Source organism: Pinus tabuliformis, chromosome 1_1 (genome assembly GCF_031772625.1).
Source record: "Pinus tabuliformis cultivar Carrire ecotype Pingquan chromosome 1_1, CPIR1, whole genome shotgun sequence".
Classification (NCBI taxonomy): Eukaryota; Viridiplantae; Streptophyta; class Pinopsida; order Pinales; family Pinaceae; genus Pinus; species Pinus tabuliformis.
The window spans coordinates 505,447,730-505,455,048 of record NC_142297.1 but is presented as its reverse complement, the minus strand read 5'-3'; the positions used below and the strand labels follow the sequence as shown (position 1 = coordinate 505,455,048).

General features: G+C 37.9%; 1 pseudogene; it reads left to right on the top strand.

The window, feature by feature from the left end:
* Positions 1–2,849: 2,849 nt before the first annotated feature.
* On the top strand, positions 2,850–4,718 carry LOC149213994 (pentatricopeptide repeat-containing protein At1g25360 pseudogene; annotated as a pseudogene).
* Positions 4,719–7,319: the final 2,601 nt, after the last annotated feature.

The following is a 7,319-nucleotide window of genomic DNA, read 5'->3' as shown; positions in this document are numbered from 1 at the left end:
CAACTTCAATTCAAATTCTAACACATGTGTGTATACCCTTCCTTGCTTAGTTTGTATATTGTTGTAAGTCCCCAATATATTTATGTTGGCTTTTGAAAGATCATCTCATCCCAAAATAAGTAGAGGGGATTCAATATTCAAATCCAGAGTGGGGTTGAAGAAATGGATATTGAAGATGGATTCAATTATAGAAACTATCTTTTGAAAAAAGGTTAGTTTTGCCCCAAAAAGAAAGTCCCTCCTTTGAGACCTTGCCACAACTTCCATAGTTGTGAAATTTTACAATAATAGAACCCCTAGAGTAGAGGTTTACCATATACTTAGAACTTAGGTTGGAATTGATTTGATTCTTGAACTCTTTAGATGATGACTAGAGATCATTAAATACATAGTTTGAAGCGTTTGCTTGTAGTTATTAATGAACTTGTTAACCATCCATAGATGAATACTTCCCTTGCACATGTGCTTGATTTTGTCAATAATGAAAGAATCCTACTATGTTTTTGGTATATTCGACAAGACTACATCTTTAAAATAAAGAAGATTCAATTCTTAATGCTTTGCAATCCTGTAAGAGGGAGGGACAATCGAAGTCACGCAGGAGGAGGTATTCCCTTTGTTTAGCGAAACTCTACAGAGATAAAGCACTAAATGCAAGATTAACCCCTTGTTTATGTGATAATTAGGGAATATATATCTATTCTCTCAAAGATTAGTCTTATATATTCAAAAAGAATTTCTCATTTATTCTAAATAACACTTAACATTGTTTATAGAATAATTTCTCACCATTACAATCACAATAATCATTTTTCAAGGCAAAAACTACATCAAAACTTTTTGAATATGCAAGTAGATAATCTCCACAAATGAAGATGAAAACATATTTTGAGCATGTTTAAAGTGGATTAAAATATAATAATAAAAGACACAACAAAGATCTTGATACAATAATAGCTCAAATAATTATCTTTAACAAAAATCTATTAAAAGTTACTATAAAATTATAAAATTAAATTAACATTAATAAATAATCAATTAATTTATATAAAATCCCAATTTAATAATGAATAATTACTTAATTCTTTAAGTTCCACTTCAAAGAAAGCATTGACACATCAGCTAGAGAAGGGTGCATTATTGTTTTGGAGTAAGAGAAGGGTGCATTATTGTTTCGGAGTTCTATGTCCGTCGCATCAATATTTTATTTGATGTGCCCAATTATTTTTCCAAAGTAAAACTATTATTTAAATACATTTATGTGCCATTAGAGGGAAGTGTCTAAAATTTAAATACATCTTTGAAAGCACCGTGGCTCAAAGCAGACACAGTCCAGACAGTGATAGTAAAGAGCGAGAGCGACGGAGCGCTGAGTTGATCTACAATTGTCTTCAACAGGTTGTGTTCAATCGGAATGGAGGATCAATGGAATAGAAAGGAGCTGGACAGTGATAGTAAAGAGCGAGAGCGACAGAGCGCTGAGTTGATCTACAGTTATCTTCAACAGGCTGTGTTCAATCGGAATGGAGGAGCAATGGAATAGAAAGGAGCGTTAATTGAACGTAGGGGATGAAACAGTGAAACGGGGCATGCAGGGAAGAAAGACATGAAGAGTCTCTGCGAAGAGTCTCATCGCCAGCAGAAAGTCTCATCGCCAGCAGGCAGTCTCTGCGAAGAGTCTCATAGCCAACAGAAGGGTCTCATCACCAGCAGGCTAGGCCTGGACTTTCATGGCCCATTACCATGGGAAAAAAACCATTTTTCTATGAAAAAAACAGATTAAACGAACGACAGAAAACACCCCAATCATCTAACATAGAGAATCAATGGCTCAAGATCGCACACATCACATTTTAGGGATGTCTTTCTCAGAGGGAACGCCTTACGGCGTAATTATATTAATTTTTAACCATTTAGGTTTTTAAATAATATTTTCAAGTTTTTAATGTTTTTATTATAAAATTATAAAATTTTCAAGAAAATACAATATGATATTATATAAAACTCACATAGAAAAGAACAGGAAGTAAGCACGGAGTCATACATATGCTGGCAACATGTTAAAGTGATCCACACGGAGTCATAATTACCCTGGCAACATGTTATAGTGATCCATATTTGAGGTTTTGGAGCATGGTTGTGGGACGATAAAAGGAAGGAAGCGCTGTTTTTCCATTTGTTTCTTTCATTTTTACTGTCATAAAGTTGAACCCTTTCCCATGTGACTGCTGCCCTCTGTTGTTGGGTTTGGATTGCAAGATTGAAATGATAACTTCGATCACCTCTCATTTAGAGGCTGCTTAAACCATTGACTGTTCAGAGATAATGGTCGAAACCGCATTTCAATGGAATACAACACGAAACTAACAAATTTACATCTAAATTGGAAATTGGTATTTTCGTAGCGGTTTGAGTAGTTCATGAAGAACAGAGGCGAAAACCAAAGGGTACAATTCTTCAGTACCATTAGCAATGAAATGATTAACAGATGTTCTCAACGGGGAATAACAGAAAATGCACGCCACTTGTTTGACAAAAAACGCTAACGACATACAATATCAGGGAACATCATGCTTTCTGTTTATCTACGAAATTGGATTGGAAGAATAGAAAATGCACGCCAGGAAATACTGCCTGAAAAGGACGTGGTTTCTTGGACTAAGATGATTGGTGGTTTTGCTCGAAATGGACAACTGGAGCAAGGAAGCAACGTGTTTGACAAAATGCCTGAGCGGAATATTGTTACTTGGAATGTGATTCTAGCTGCATATGTCAGGAATAGTAAATTAGAGGACGGCCAGAAGTTGTTCGACAAAATGCCTGAACAAAATGTAGTTTCATGAAATACAATGATAGCAGGATATGCTCAGATTGGACGCATGGAGGATGCACACCAATTATTTGAGAAAATTCCCAAACGAGATGTTGTGTCATGGACTTCGGTTATTACCGGATATGCCAAGAATGGATGCTTTCAAGAGTCATTGGATCTCTTTTCCTGTATGCATGAGGGGTGTGTTTACCGGAACTAATTTACATTCACCGGTGTTTTGAGTGCATGTGCCAGCCTTGAAGTCTTGCTACCAGGCAAGCAGGTCCATGCTGACAGTATTAAAATGGGTTTTCAATTTGATATTTCTGTGGGTAATGCAGCAATTAACATGTATGCCAAATGTGGAAGCATAGATAATGCACGGCAACTGTTTGATACAATGCCTGAACGAGATGTAGTTTCGTGGACTTCAGTGATCGCAGGATATGCCCGGAATGAGCATGGCAAAGATGCATTGGAATTCTTTGCCCGAATGCTTAGTACTGGTACAATGCCTAACCAGTCCAACCTAACTTGTGTCCTGGGCATATGCACGAGCCTAGCAGCCCTTGAAGATGGCAAGCAAATCCATGCTCACACTGTCAAAACTGGTTTTGTGTCAAATGTAAACGTGGGCAATGTCCTTGTTAGTATGTATGCGAAATGTGGGGAAATTGATGATGCGCGCCTGTTCTTTGAGAGGATGTGTGAAAGTAATGTGCTGTCATGGAATTCTATGATTGTGGGATATGCAGAGAATGGAAGAACAGATGAGGCACGACAGCTCTTTGATGAAATGCCTGAAAGATATGTGGAATATTGGAATGTGATGATTGTGGGATATGCTCGGAATAAAAAACCATTTGATGCCCGGGTACTATTTGAGAAAATGCCCGAGGCAAATGTCATATCATGGACTGCTGTCCTTACAGGATATGTTCAGAATGGACAAGATGAGGAAGCCCTGCAACTTTTTTCTCGAATGGGACAATCTTGTGTGAAACCTAAAAACTCCACCTGGGCAGTTGTTTTAAGTTCATGTGCTGGCCTAGCAACCCTGGAACAGGGAAAACAGGTTCATGCTCAAATAATCAAAGTGGGATTCGAGTCAGATGTTTTTGTGAGAAGTGCCATAGTTGATATGTATGCTAAATGTGGGAACCTAGATGATGCACGGCTATCATTTGATAAAATTTACAAACCTGACACGGTCTTATGGACCACAATTATATTAGCATATGCTCAGCATGGACATGGCAGGGAGGCATTACTACTCTTTGAAGAAATGCAACAAGCAGGCTTGACTCCAAATCACGTTACATTTCTTGGTGTTCTGGCTGCATGTAGTCATACAGGCCTAGTGGACAAAGGCTGGCACTATTTCTTATCCATGAGTCAGCATCATGGTATTAGACCAAGAGTGGAGCACTATGTCTGCATGGTAGATATTCTTGGTCGTTCAGGGCACTTGGATGAAGCAGAGGACCTTATCAACTCCATCCCTTATGAGCTTGATGCTATTCTGTGGAAGGCCTTGCTTGGTGCTTGCAGAGTCCATGGAAACCTTGATATAGGCAGACGTGCAGCAGAACACCTTTTTGATTTGGAACCTCAAAATGCAGCTGCCTATGTCTTGCTGTCAAATATTTATGCTGCTGCAGGCAAGTGGGATGATGTTGCAAAGGTGAGAAGAATGATGAAAGATAGGGAGGTAAAGAAGAATCCTGGATGTAGTTGGATTGAAATCAAGAATGTGGTGCACAAATTTATTGTAGGAGATAGATCACACCCACAGTCAGAGAGAATTTATGCAATGCTGGATCACTTGTCTAAGCGGATGAAGGAGGCAGGATATATGCCTGACACAAAATCTGTACTGCTTGATGTGGAGGAGAAGCGCAAGTAACAGAGTTTTGTTGTCACCACAGTGAGAAGCTGGACGTTGCCTTAGGGCCTGAAAATACAGTTCCATGGTTGCTTACTTGTATAGTCACAAACCTTTGAATTTGTTGTGATTGCCACAACAAATTCATCGGGGGTGAAATTGTTGCTCTCGATGCATACTGATTCCATTATCTCAATTGTGGAATTTGATTTTCGGGGGATTATGATTTATCTATGATAATAATTTAAACTCCCCTCATTCATTAATTCTTCATTTATGATGTAATATTGGATAAATGACAACATGTTTAAAACTGCAAAATATTATCTGATATATAAACGGTGCCATCAACAACACAAACCTGTTTATTTTTAAATCAAGGTACAGGATTTATGTGAGAACACTTCTCAAATGGCATGTCACCTTTAGGACAACTTTTAATGCCATTCTTAGTATAAACATATTAGAATAGATTGATTTCTATCACATTAACAGGAAACAATGAAACAACTGAATATCTTTGATGCCTAGGTATGTTTGCTACTTCTGACAGAAGCTCTTGTATTATTGGGTTCTTCTCTCATAGATTTTTGGATCTCTGTTAAACACCATTGTTTTTCTACTCATGCATCTTAAGCCTATCTAATAATTTCTATTAACAGAAGAAAGCTTGTGGCTAAACATTTTTGAAAGTGATGAACTTGAACTTTTAAGTTTTTCTGATTTGAGTTTTGGCACATACCAGGAGAAAGTCACAGAACGCAGCATCATATTTTCTGATCTTGTGTCGAGTACTCTATGAACGGAGCTTTCCCAAAGGTAAGAGACAGACATTTTAAAGAAAGTAGGCTGACAAAACAAATATAATGTCCAACTGAATAGATATAAATGGAATTTGAATTTATGCATCATATTAGGGTAAAGTAAACTAAATTTAAAAATGGTACACTTACAAATTTTTTTTTTGATGTTACAGGGAAGACAAACCTCGCTAGGATGCATCCATAAATAAGCAGCTATATTGTAGGTTGATAAGAGTTCAAAACTTCAAACTTTCAAAACAAGCTAAATTCAAAATTTTGATCAATCTTTTTGTAGGAACACGGTTGACGAACATTGTTAAGATTCACAATCCCTCATTGCTGATTGCTTTTTCTTATCCTTCTGCAGGTTATTGCTTTTTCTTATCCCTCATTGCTTATTGGAATTTATGGTCCATCGTTTGTATAATCCAGAGGAAACAAATGTGAATAGGATAGGGTTAGGGTTGATGAACAATACAATGATCGATCCGGGCGCTAGAGAATATTGTCAAGATTTTGTGTCAACTCTGTGACAAATATCGCGGCTTTATTGTTGACATTATGGGTGAGGACTTGGCACTGCACCTTCTAAATCTAATTCTGAAGTATGCATTATTGCATCCAGAAGAGGGGTGGGCGTCTGGTTGTCTAATTTTGAAGTATGCGTTATTGCATCCAGAGGAGGGGTGGGCGTCTGATTGTTGTATGCCATGAGAGGGAAGTGTCTAAAATTTAAATACATCTTTGAAAGCACCGCGGCTCAAAGCAGACACAGTCCAGACAGTGATAGTAAAGAGCGAGAGCGACAGAGCGCTGAGTTGATCTACAGTTATCTTCAACAGGCTGTGTTCAATCGGAATGGAGGATCAATGGAATAGAAAGGAGCTGGACAGTGATAGTAAAGAGCGAGAGCGACGAAGCGCTGAGTTGATCTACAGTTATCTTCAACAAGCTGTGTTCAACTGGAATGGAGGAGCAATGGAATAGAAAGGAGCGTTAATTGAATGTAGGGGATGAAACAGTGAAACGGGGCATGCAGGGAAGAAAGACATGAAGAGTCTATGCGAAGAGTCTCATCGCCAGCAGGCAGTCTCTGCGAAGAGTCTCATAGCCAGCAGGCTAGGCCTGGCCTTTCATGGCCCATTACCATGGGAAAAAAACCATTTTTCTATGAAAAAAACAGATTAAACGAACGGCAGAAAACACCCCAATCATCTAACACACAGAATCAATGGCTCAGGATCGCACACGTCACATTTTAGGGATGTCTTTCTCAGAGGGAACACCTTACGGCGTAAAAATGATTCCTAATCACATGCAAATTTAGGCTCGAACTCAGACACAAAATTATATGCAAATGTGGACACAAAATGAGGCAAAAAAAGATGCAAATTTGGATGGTGAAAACGATGTAAAACTAGACACCAAAAAAATGCAAAATTGGATGAAAAAGTTGGTTTAAATAATGGTGCAACATTGGACACAAGTAGACACAAAAAAATGGTGCAAAAAGGGGCATAAAATAGCTTAAAATTGGATGCAAAACTTGGTGCAAAAACAAATACAAAAGTAGACGTAAAAAATGGCTCTAAATTGAATGTACCATTAGACACAAAATAAGATGCAAAGGTGGACACAACACATGACTCAACATAAGATGCAAATATAAATGCAAATTTGGATGCTCAAAATGATGTAACATTAGATGCAAGAGATGGTGTTAAAAATGATGCAAAATTGGATGAAACAAATGACGCAAAATATGGTGCAAAATGAGATGGGAAAAATGGAGACAAATCAAACGTAAATGTGGAAGTAA